We start from the raw sequence: 12122 nt of genomic DNA, 5'->3' as shown, positions 1-12122 counted from the left end.
ACAGCCCCGGGCGCCCCCCACCTCCCTCCAGTCTCCGCCGCGCGCCCCGCGGGCCTCCACGCTCTGCGCCGCCCCCGCCGCCGCGCGTCCCCGTGTCCCCGCCTTTCCGGGTCAAGAAGCCACGCAGGCCGCGTGGGGGCCGAGAGGTGCCGGCGCCGCTCCTCCCCGCGGCCACCTGGCCCGCGCCCTCACGTCGGCATACGCAGCCCCCGCGCGTGCACGCCCGTGTGCCCATGGCCACACGCGACCCCTACGTACATGTACGGGTCCGACATGCGGCCCCCCGCAATGTAGCGGATGCATACACGACGCTCACACTCCCCTCACGCGGACACGCGCACACACGCTCAGTAACACCGTTGGCACTAGTACCAGGCCACCCACCCTCGCGCATACGCAGGTGGGGCTGAGGGTGACTCAGGCCGTGGGGCTCCTTTCGCGAGCAGAGGGCAGGGCTCCACATTAGTTTAGTGGCACTTTCCTTTCTCCCTCCTGGGGACCCTCCCACACCCACGAGTGGTGTCTTGCTCACGGGTGGACGGAGTGGCCAGTTTGCCACGTGCCCCCAGCGTCCTCGGCGGTCCTGATTGCCCCTGCACACCAGGCCGCTGGGGCCTGCGCGTTTCTCCCGAGGGCATGGCCTTCTGCCCCAAAGGCATCAGTGATGACATCAGTGATTCACCTAGGGCCACCAAGACAGCAGCCAGCCTGGCTGGGCCTGGCGAGATGGGGAGCGAAAGGAGGGCTTCTGGGCGACTCTGGGCCAACTGAGGGGTGAGGCCTTCGCTGGAGTTTGCAAGTCAGTGGTGAGGAGACAGAGGACTTCGCATTTTTCACTTCTGGAGAAGGCTTATAAAGAGCCCTACCCCAGAGCTGAGACCAGTGTGAGTGGCCAAGGCCAGTCTGCCTTCTTGTACTGCTCCAGTGACTCATGTGAGTGGAGGCAGGAAGTCCAGCATCTCCCCCTGAAGCTTCACCCATGGAATGTTCCAGAACCTCAGATAGTCCGACCTGGCTCCATTAGCCCAACAGGTGCTTGTTCTACAGTCACACTCACCAGGCCACAGTGGCACCTCTGTCTGCGCCACAGGCACAGCTCTTTTAGAGGTGACAGGCCAGCCTTGGCCTTCCCTCACAGGGACCGCTGGAGTCCAGCGGTCTCCCCCGCCCCCATGGTAGACTGCTCTTGGGAGCCTCAGGTGCCCTTTCTTGCCTGTGAGGAATTGGGATGTTACTGATCTCAGGCTCAGGGTCCCAACCACTTCCCTTAGCCCAGGCACCGAGGCCTCCCATGTCCCCAGCCCTGCTAAGCCCACAGTCCTGGCACCCTGTCGACTAGGGCCCACTCCCAACACCTGCCTTATGCTGTGTGTTACTTAGGATCTGGTTTAACTTTGCCAAAATCAGGATAGACTCCGTTCCCTAGGCTGGACTATTTTTGGTTGTTTTAAAAGAAGCAGGACATGACCGGGCACCGTGGCTTACGCCTGTAATCGCAGCACTTTGGGAGGCCGCGGGCAGGCAAGTCACCCGAGGTCAGGAGTTCGAGACCAGCCCGGCCAACGTGGTGAAACCATGTCTCTACTAAAAATATAAAAATCAGCCGGGTGTGGTGGAGGGCGCCTGTAATCCCAGCTACCCAGGAGGCTGAGGCAAGAGAATCACTTGAACCTAGGAGGCAGAGTTTGCAGTGAGCCAAGAATATGCCATTGCACTCCAGCCTGGGCGACAGAGCGAGACTCTGTCTGGAAAAAAAAAAAAAAAAAAAAAAGGATGGTGGCTCATGCCTGTGGTCCCAGCACTTTGGGAGGCTGAGGCGGGAGGATTGCTTGAGCCCATGAGGTTGAAGCTGCAGTGAGCCATGATGGCACCACTGGACTCCAGTCTGGGCAATGGAGTGAGACCCTATCTCAAAAAAGGAAAAATAAATAAATAAACAAATAATTTAAAAAGAAAAAGAAGAAGAAGCAAGGCAGAAGGTCCAAAGACCCATGAGAGGGTTTTCTGCGGCTGCTTTCATGCTCCAGCCTAGCATTAGAAAGCAACATTCAGAATAAAGTCAGGCACAACCAGGCTGAGCCCTCTGCTGGTGAGACCGATTCCCTCCCTTTCTCTCCCTCCCCTCTCCTCCTCCTCCTTTTTCTTCTCCAATTGAGCAGTTCTGAAGATCCTCTGCTGTGGGGAATTGAAGGGGCACAGGACAAAGAAGTTTGCCCCAAGCAGGGCAACTGCTTTGGGGGTTGGGGGCCAGTGTTCTCGCCCCTGCAATTAGAGCCACTGGGCAGCAGTGATGGGCAGGAAGGAGAGCTCTCTCCTTGCTGTACTTCAAAGGCAGATCTCTGTTCCCTATGGCAACGTCCAACAACAAACTGACAGCATCTTTGGACACATTTCTCACAGGAGTTGATGTAGCATTACATGTTCTGCTTGCTGCATTTTTGGGAGAGGTGCATGCAGACACTCAAGTGACTCACAGACATGCAACAGCTCAGAAGGCCATCCTGTTTGTTTTTCAGTAAGAAGGAAAAGGTATTCACAGCAGAGTGCCGGGGGCTTCAGGGCTAGGAAAGGGGTTTTCTTACACCTCTCCCTGAATGTGATGGTCTGTGCCTCAGGTGACGCCTTCCCACACAAAAACCATTGGCCCCTGTGGGTCAACTTGGGCTGAAGGGTGCTGGCAACTTCTCGCACTCAAAGATGCTACACGTGGCCTGGGGGTGGGGGGTGGAGACCTTGGTTTTGATTTGTTTTGTTTTCTTTTGAGACGGAGTTTCACTCTTGTTGTCCAAGCTGGCGTGCAATGGCATGATCTCGGCTTACTGCAACCTACACCTCCCGGGTTCAAGTCATTCTCCTGCCTCAGCCTCCTGAGTAGCTGGGATTACAGGCACGCACCACCACGCCTGGCTAATTTTTTGTATTTTCAGTAGAAACGGGGTTTCACCATGTTAGCCAGGCTGGTCTTGAACTCCTGACCTCAGGTGATCCGCCCGCTTCGACCTCCCAAAGTGCTGGAATTGCAGGCGTGAGCCACTGCACCCAGCCTTGGGGGGCAGATCCTGATGCATGGCACAATCACGGTTTTACTAATTATTCCAACAAGTGGCTTCTGAACCCTTGAATACATTTTACATGGTAACCCAGTTGTTCATAACCTGTGTGTGTACACACATGTAACAACAGATCATCTCAAACCTGCGACGCACTCCGATATTTTCCGTTCTGTTTATTTTTTAATGCTGGCCATGACCCTCTAAACTTACTTTTGATGCATGACCTGAAGTTTGAAAGCACCATTTTAGACTGAAAGAGCTACTAAAGATGTCGAAGGGGATTCAGGCAGCTAGAGTGGTCGTGGCGCCAAAGCACCCTGCTGTATCGTGAGTGCACACTGAGGCAGCTGGGCTGGGAAGCCCATCTTGTCCTTGAAGTAGACCCTGGCTGACAGCAGAGGTCGCCAGCAAAGAAGCAAGCTGCTGGTGCCCTTCTCTGGCCAGGGATGCTCGTAAACAAATGCATAGGAAATGGGGGTGGGGAGGCAAAGCAAGCCAGCCGTGGTGGCGGGCACCTGTAATCCCAGCTACTCAAGAGGCTGAAGCAGGAGAATTGCCTGAACCTGGGAGGCTGAGGTTGCAGTGAGGTGAGATCATGCCATTGCACTCCAGCCTGGGCAACAGAGCAAGATTCCGTCTCAAAAATAAAGGAAAGAAAGAAAGGAGGGAAGGAAAGAAGGAAGGAAGGAAGGTCGAGATGGGCGTGGGTGTGTAAATCCCTCACGTGGTATATTCAAGAGGGGAGGAGAGGGCAGTGATGACAGGGAAGGTGAGAGGCTGGGGTCCCTGGCCACAGAAAAACAGTTCTAGCGAGCTGGCTCACACCTGTAATCCCAGCACTTTGGGAGGCTGAGGCAGGAGGATTGCTTGAGGACAGGAGTTTGAGACCAGCCTGGGCAACATGGTGAGACCTCGTCTCTACAAAAAAATTAAAATAAAAATAATTAGAGGCCGGGCATGGTAGCTCACACCTGTAATCCTAGCACTTTGGGAGGCCGAGGCAAGCAGATCACTTGAGGTCAGCAGTTCGAAACCAGCCTGGCCAACATGGTGAAACCTCGTCTGTACTAAAAATACAAAAAATTAGCTGGGCATGGTGGTGGGCGCCTGTAATCCCAGCAACTTGGGAGGCTGAGGCAGGAGAATTGCTTGAACATGGGAGGTGGAGGTTGCAGTGGGCCAAGATTGTGCCACTGCACTCCAGTCTGGGTGACAGAACCAGACTCTGTCTCAAAAATAGTAATAATAACAATCAATTAGAAGAAAACCAGTTCTGATTTTCTCCATGGACTGCTCAGGGAGATGAAGATATCCTTTTTTTTTTTGAACAGGGTCTCACTCTGTCACCCAAGCTGGAGAGCCGTGGTGCAATCATAGCTCACTGTAGCCTTTATCTCCCAGGCTCAGGCAGTCCTCTCTCTTTACCCTCCTGAATAGCTGAAAACACAAGTGTGTGTCACCATGCCCAACTACTTTTTTTTTTTTTTTTGGAGGGACAGGGTCCCACTACATCGCCCAGGATGGTCTGGAATTCCTGGGCTCAAACGATCCTCCTTTCTCAACCTCCCAAAGTGCTGGGATTATAGGCGTGAGCCACTGCCCCCAGCCATCCTCATTTTAGGGAACCCATTCTGGGATTTGTATGCACACATGTGCACACATGCACACTCACACGCACACACACACATCTCTGGCATTTTCCTGAAATCTTTTGGAAGAACGTGAATCTTGGACGTGGCTGGCATCCTACAGGCAGCTTTGCCTGGAGCCCCACGCCCATCTCGACCGACCTTCCTTCCTTCCTTCCTTCCTTCCTTCCTTCCTTCCTTCCTTCCTTCCTTCTTTCCTTCCCTCCTTTCTTTCTTTCCTTTTTTTTTTTTTTTTTTTTTTTTTTTTTTTTTTTTTGAGACGGAGTCTCGCTCTGTCGCCCCGGCTGGAGTGCAGTGGCCGGATCTCAGCTCACTGCAAGCTCCGCCTCCCGGGTTCACGCCATTCTCCTGCCTCAGCCTCCTGAGTAGCTGGGACTACAGGCGCCCGCCACCTCGCCCGGCTAGTTTTTTGTATTTTTTAGTAGAGACGGGGTTTCACCATATTAGCCAGGATAGTCTCGATCTCCCGACCTCGTGATCCGCCCGTCTCGGCCTCCCAAAGTGCTGGGATTACAGGCTTGAGCCACCGTGCCCGGCCTCTTTCCTTTATTTTTGAGACATGGTCTCGCTCTGTTGCCCAGGCTGGAGTGCAACGGTGTGATGTTGGCTCACTGCAACCTCAGTATCCCAGGTTCAGGCAATTCTCCTGCCTCAGCCTCTTGAGTAGCTGGGATTACAGGTGCCCGCCACCACGCTTGGCTAATTTTTGGGGTTTTTTAGTAGAGACAGGGATTCACCATGTTGGTCAGGCTGTTCTTGAACTCCTGACCTCAGGTGACCCACTCACTTCAGCCTGCCAAAGTGCTGAGATTATAGGCGTGAGCCACCTCACCTGGCCCACCTCGACCTTTAATGCCTTCTGAAAATAGATCCATCTCCATCACGCTCCTAAGAAAAAGCATCTTCTGCTGAAGGCATCATGGGAGACCGGGAAGAGGATTGGGATGAAGCAAAACTCATTAAGCTCACTGTGAACACCTCATGCCTTCCTTAAAATCCCATTCAGAGGCCGCACCACTCTGCCTCATCACTGTCCTCAACCTGCAGGCTCAGAACAGCCCCTCTGTGGCCCCCAACCCCAACCTCATCCTAAGCAACTCAGCCCCAGCCCTCAGCAACCCACTCCACTCAGCCAGGAAAACCAGTGGTTGGCGGGCCCTTGGAGGGCCCAACTCATCTCACCTGGCAACAGCCAAGGAAGTGAGCCCTGGTCCTCCCTGCACATTGGAAATTAGGAGGGGGGAAATTATTGGGTCCAAATTAAGTCTTGGATTAATGAAACGAAATGTTCGAAAAGTACAGAAATTATCTAATTTGTCAACATTGCACTATGCCTCCCACCATGAACAGAGGCACATGCAGTGCCCTCCCTCATCCCCCGAGGCTGAGGACAAGTCTGTAGGGTCACAGGCTGCGGGACGGAAGCGACCCCTTCCTCCTTCCCCGTGTTCATTCAGTCCAGAGCTGCTCAGTGGGGACGCCCCACCCCCCAGCTCTCCACCAGCACAAAACCAACTGCATGCCTGGCCTTTCAGAGCTTACTTTCTTGTGGGTGGAGACAGAGAACAGATCACCACAAGTGAATCTATGAGAGCTACAGAGAAAGCAATGCAGGGGAGGGAGAGGGGAGGCCTAGAGGGAGAGGCCAGGGAGGGCAGCAGAGGAGGTGCCCTGTGAATGTTAGACCTGAGATAAGGAGGCAGACCCGCGGGACCAGTGGGGAGAGCGCCCAGGCAGAGGGAATAGCCTGGCCAGAGGCCCCATAGTCGGTGAGCACTCCGCGAGGTCAATGTGCCTGCAGCCAATGCACAGGGAGAGAGGCGCCGAGGATAGACAACAGGGTGGGGTAGGGGCATGGGGAGCTGGACATCCATGGCCTTTTGGGTCCTGACAGGACTTTAGTCTGAGATGGGGCACCCACTGTAAAGTTTGATTGACAACTTGTATTCTATCAAAACTAACCTCATATTTGATCTTCACTTTCTTCCAGCCAATAAACATCTGTTGAGCATCAGATAAATTTGAACCACCATGGGACATTATCTTGTGTCATGAACAGACCACAGTTGACTCTCAGTTCCAGCAAGTGGGAGCTGGGGGAGTGAAAATTGGCACGCAGCTGTGGACAGCAACTGATAACACAAGCGTCCTGAGTGCTGAAAACAGAGGCCAATCCCTCTCAACCCAGTGACCCCACATCTGGGACTTTTCCAGAGGAATAACACCCAACACTGGAAACCATCAGGTGCCTCCATCTTTGAGGCAGAGCAAGCAGGGGATGGGGCATTGCCTTTCATCTGGTGGCTGCCACAGAAGTGATGGTGGGCGCCCAACAGGCAGGCCCTATTGATCTGGTTTGTTTATTTGAGACAGGGTCTCACTCTGTTGCCCAGGCTGGAGTGCAGTGGCACGATCTTGGCTCACTGCAACCTCCGCCTCCCATGTGCGCCACCACACCTTGCTTATTTATTTATTTATTTATTTATTTATTTATTAAATTTTAGTAGAGATGGGGGGTTTTGCCATGGTGGTCGGGGTGATCTCGAACTCCTGGCTTCAAGTGATCCCCCTGCCTCTGCCTCCCAAAGTGCTAGAATTACAGGTGTGAGCCCCTGTGCCTGGCTTGATGTTATTGTTGTTTAGACGGAGTCTCCCTCTGTCACCCAGTCTGGAGTGCAGTGGCTTGGTCTTGGCTCACTGCAGCCTCCACCTCCCGGGTTCAAGTGATTCTGCTGCCTTAGCCTCCCAAGTAGCTGGGATTACAGATGCCTGCCACCACGCCCGGCTAATTTTTGTATTTTTAGTAGAGACAGGGTTTCCCCATGCTGACCAGGCTGGTCTCGAACTCCTGACCCCGGTGATCCACCTGCGTCGGCCTCTCAAAGTGCTGATCTAGTTTTTAAATGAATACATATTAGGTTTGTTTAGTGTCAACTCCAAATGCTATAGAAACATGTCTAGTCCTTTTTAAAAACTCCACTTCAGAACCAATGGAGAGAAAATGGCACGTGGCATCCACAGGGCATGGTCTGTGTGCCAAGATGGCTCTGGCCACATCACTGCTGTTCCCAAAGGGCAGCTTTTGCTGAGCTGCTCGCAGTGGCCAATGTGCCTGCAGCCCGTGCACAGGGGGACAGGCACGGAGGATAGACACGAGGGTGGGGTAGGGGCATGGGGAGTCAGACATCCACGGCCTTTTGGGTCCTGGCAGGACTTTGGTTTTACTCTGAGATGGGGCGACCACTGTAAAGTTTAATTGGCAGCTTGTATTCTATCAAAACTAACCTTCTATTTAATCTTCACTTTCTTCCAGCCGATAAACATCTGTTGAACTTCAGGCAAATGCATGATAAACCCATGATATCCACCCCCAAATGGGCCCCTGGCCTGGCACAGTGGCTTTGTGCCTGGAGCATGAAGGGCACCACAGGACAAGCCCCCAGCTCTTCTTGCCAAGAAGTCCCCCCAAAATAAAGGTGGTGAGCTCCCTAGGAAAAAGGAACCCATGAGGAATCACTAGAGCTGGAGAATTCTCCACCAGAAATCGAAAAAGCAGAACTCAACTCATGACTAACCGTATGCTCTTAGGAAGACACTTCTGTACCTCCTGGCCCTGGGTTTCCCCTTTTGTAGAGCGGAAATTAGTTGGCCTGCCCTACCCCAAGGGAGCTTCGAGAAGGCAGCCAGGGCTGGTGAGGACCATGAGGCCAATGTGTCCTGAGGGGGTGCCACGATAATCCAGAAGAAAGGCACAGGTCTTTTGGAAGCTGTCACTGTAATACTGTGGAAGGATCAGCCTGTCTTTCCTCTGTATGTGAAAGGTGTTTTAACTCTTGGCTCCACAATCAATTGCTGTGGCTAAAAATGATATCTGCCCCCACATGATAAAAACAACACTAGGAGCTGGGTGCAGTGGCTCACGCCTGTAATCCCGGCACTTTGGGAGGGCAAGGTGGGCGGATCACTTGAGGTCAGGAGTTTGAGACCAGCCTGGCCAACATGGTGAAACCCCGTCTCTACTGAAAATATGAACATTAGCCAGGCATGTTAGTGCACGCCTGTAGTCCCAGCTACTTGGGAGGCTGAGGCAGGAAAATCGCTTGGACCCGGGAGGCAGAGGTTGCAGTGAGCCAAGATCGCACCACTGCACTCCAGCCTGGGCGACAGAGTGAGACTCTGTCTAAATAAATAAATAAATAAGTAAGATCATGGGTCAACCAACTTGTGCTCCTGAACTGTGCTGAGCAGAGAACGCCAGGCCTCCTCTTGCCACCCAGTTCTCTGCCAGAGGCTTTGGTCCTTCTGGCTGGTTCCCACTCCCCAGGGATGCCCGTGGCCTGCAGAGGGTGGAGACCATGCTCACTCTCCATGGTAGGAAGCCCTGGGCAGCCCTCAGAACATTCAACTTAGTTGAATGAATGAATGAGTGAATGGGTGAGTGGGCCGTCCACCCCAAGTCTCATCTGTCCTGTCCATACGCCTCCAGTTTCACTGTGTCATGCTTCATAATAAGTAACTGCCCGCACAGGACCGTGGCCCAGAGCTGGGCTCAAGAGCTGAGACTGGCTCTGGCATGTCGAGACTGGCTCTGGCATGTCCACACTGGAGAAGCTTAGAGTAGGGCCATCTGTCTGGACGAGTCAGAGGAACTTGTCTTGAATTCTCGTATTTAATGTGTGAATTTGAAGTGCATTTGCGGGGCTGAAGATTGGAGTCTGGCCGAGGGCCATGACTCATGCCTGTAATCCCAGCACTGTGGGAGGCAGGAGGAGCACTTGAGTCCAAGAGTCCGAGATTAGTCTGGACAACATAATGAGACTCTGTCTTTACAAAATATCAAAAATAAATAAATAGCTGGACATGGTGGTGTCTGCCTGTAGTCCCAGCTACTTGGGAAGCTGAGGTGGGAGGATCATTTGAGCCCAGATGGTCAAGGCTGCAGTGAGCTAAGGCTGCTCCACTGCACTCCAGCCTGGGTGACAGAGTGAGACCCTGTCTCAAAAAATAAAAAAAAAGAAAAGAAAAAGAAAAAGACTGAGGGTCTTTGGCCACCCCCTGGCCTCACCAAGTGTGAACGTGAAAGAAACTCATGGCCAGACCTCCACCCAGTCCAGGCCAATCAAGAACCTGGCTCAAAAAATATATATATACACACACACACGTGTATATATACGTATATATAGATATGTGTGTTGTGTGTATATATATAATGTGTGTGTGTGTGTAGGAATGGTGGCTCTTGCCTGTAACGCCAGCTATTTGGGAGGCCAAAGCAGGAGGATCACTTAGGCCCGAGAGTTTGAGACCAGCTTGGACAACAAAGTGAGACCCCGTCTCTACAAAAAATTTAAAAATTAGCCAGGCATGGTAGCATGTGCCTGTGATCTCAGCTACTCAGGAGGCTAAGGTGGGAGGCTCGCTTGAGCCTGGAGGATTGAAGCTGTAGTGAGCCATGATTGCACCACTGCATTCCAGCCTGGGTGACAGAACAAGACCCTGTCCCCTGCCCCTACCCCAAAAAAGAATCCACTCTCAACCCCTGCCGTTGTTTCTCTCTGGGAGTTGTTTCAATGACCAGCTCTGACTTTGTTCTTCTTACCCAGGTTATGTGTGGGACAGCCTAATTGCATTTGTGTCTTTTTTTTTTTGATGGGGCCTCACTGTCACTCAGACTGGAGTATAGTGGCACAATCATGGCCCACTGCAGCCTCGACCTCCTAAGCTCAGCCAATCCTCCCATCTCAGCCTCTAGAGTAGCTGAGACTACAGGTATGTGCCACCACGCCTGGCTAATTTTTGTATTTTTTTGTAGAGATGGGGTTTTACCATGTTGCCCAGGCTGGTCTCAAACTCCTGGGCTCGAGCAATCTGCCCACCTTGGCCTCCCAGAGTGCTAGGACTACAGGCGTGAGCCACTGCACCCAGCTTCCTCTACTATTTTCTAAAGGTACCCAAATCAACTCATGTCACGGGGGCATTTACCATTGAAATGACAGTCTAAGAGCTACCTTTTTTTTTTGTTTTTTTTTTTGAGACAGAGTCTTGCTCTGTCGCCCAAGCTGGAGTGCAGTGGTGCTATCTCGGCTCACTGCAAGCTCTGCTTCCCGGGTTCACGCCATTCTCCTGCCTCAGCCTCCTGAGTAGTTGGGACTACAGGCGCCTGCCACCATGGCCCGCTAATTTTTTAATTTTTTTTGTATTTTTAGTAGAGACAGGGTTTCACTGTGTTAGCCAGGATGGTCTCGATCTCCTGACCTCGTGATCCACCCGCCTCAGCCTCCCAAAGTGCTGGGATTACAGGCGTGAGCCACCGCGCCTGGCCTAAGAGCTTCTTAAAGTGAATACTCTCTTTGGAATTAGCAAGCTATGGAAATAACTCGGCTTCATCAGTTTGACAAGAATTTGCTGAACACCAGCAATCCTTCCGAAAGCTAAGATCTCCTTTCAAAAGTGTAGGGAGCCTTAGGCCATGATTAAAGGGACCAAAAACTGGAGTGAGCATCCACCCGGGCTCTCTGCGGACACTGTGGCCCCCGGCCCAGGTGTCTTGGGCTCGTTCCTATACCTCTGGGGTGATGCACATCTCCTCTTTTGGGGTATAATGTAGGCACCAGTCTGTTTAAGAGTCAGTCACCAGGCTCGTGTGAGGCCACCCCATGAAGCCGCTGGAGGAGGGTAAGTTCCTGCCAGGTTGGGCCCTCGAGCACTCAGGATGAAGCCTGGAGTGGCTGTCCCCGACGGCTTGGTCACGGGAAATGTCCTTTCCTCCCTTGCTGTTTCTTTTTGAGTATGTGGCAAACTAAAAAATTTCCCTGCAGATGGTTAAGGAACCAAAATCGGATGCTCTAACTTTGGTTTGGGGATTTTGCTCTTCTAGTGGGGCACCTCATTCTGCAACTACAGATGCCGGAACTGTGCAGCCAGCACCCCAGAACAGAAGTTCTCTGAGCAGCCACTTCCAGGTCACCCCCAGAAAGGATGCCATTCCTCCCTGGGCCTCCCCTGCCGTGGTCCTCCCTGGGCCTCCCCCTGCCGTGGTCCTCCCTGGGCCTCCCCTGCCGTGGTCCTCCCTGGGCCTCCCCTGCCGTGGTCCTCCCTGGGGAAATGATTTGAGTAGGCGTGGGCTGTCTCAAGTTCCCAGGGTAATTAGGAAGTGGAACTTGGATGCCTCTTCCTAGTGTTCACTTGGGTAGATGTGACATCTCCTGATTCCCAAAAGAAAACAAAAGTTAGAATAGGGTTAAAGAGGCGGGGCAAAGTGGCTCACGCCTGTAATCCCAGCACTTTGGAAGGCTGAGGAGGACGGATCACTTGAAATCAGGAGTTTGAGACCAGCCTGACCAACATGATGAAACCCCTTCTGTACAAAAATTAGCCAGGCATGGTGGCAGGCACCTGTAGTCCCAGCTACTTGGGAGGT

General features: G+C 52.8%; 1 long non-coding RNA gene across 2 annotated transcripts in view; it reads left to right on the top strand.

Annotated features, from left to right (window-relative positions):
• Positions 1 to 385: 385 nt before the first annotated feature.
• The window catches only part of LOC108514960 (uncharacterized), a 16062-nt gene continuing 4325 nt past the window's right edge, over positions 386 to 12122 (top strand). Inside the window, exons 1-3 of one of the 2 annotated variants that reach the window (XR_001881391.1) lie at positions 386 to 1032; positions 6693 to 6947; positions 8016 to 8653. This is a non-coding gene — a long non-coding RNA (uncharacterized LOC108514960). Of the gene's footprint in view, positions 1033 to 6692; positions 6948 to 8015; positions 8654 to 12122 lie in introns of those variants that run through there. The other variant, XR_001881390.1, reaches the window with a different exon arrangement.

The sequence above is a fragment of the Rhinopithecus bieti genome, unplaced genomic scaffold (genome assembly GCF_001698545.2).
Source record: "Rhinopithecus bieti isolate Rb0 unplaced genomic scaffold, ASM169854v2 scaffold_34310, whole genome shotgun sequence".
Taxonomy (NCBI): domain Eukaryota; kingdom Metazoa; phylum Chordata; class Mammalia; order Primates; family Cercopithecidae; genus Rhinopithecus; species Rhinopithecus bieti.
The sequence above is the reverse complement of the archived record's forward strand: the minus strand, read 5'-3'. Positions and strand labels throughout refer to the sequence as shown.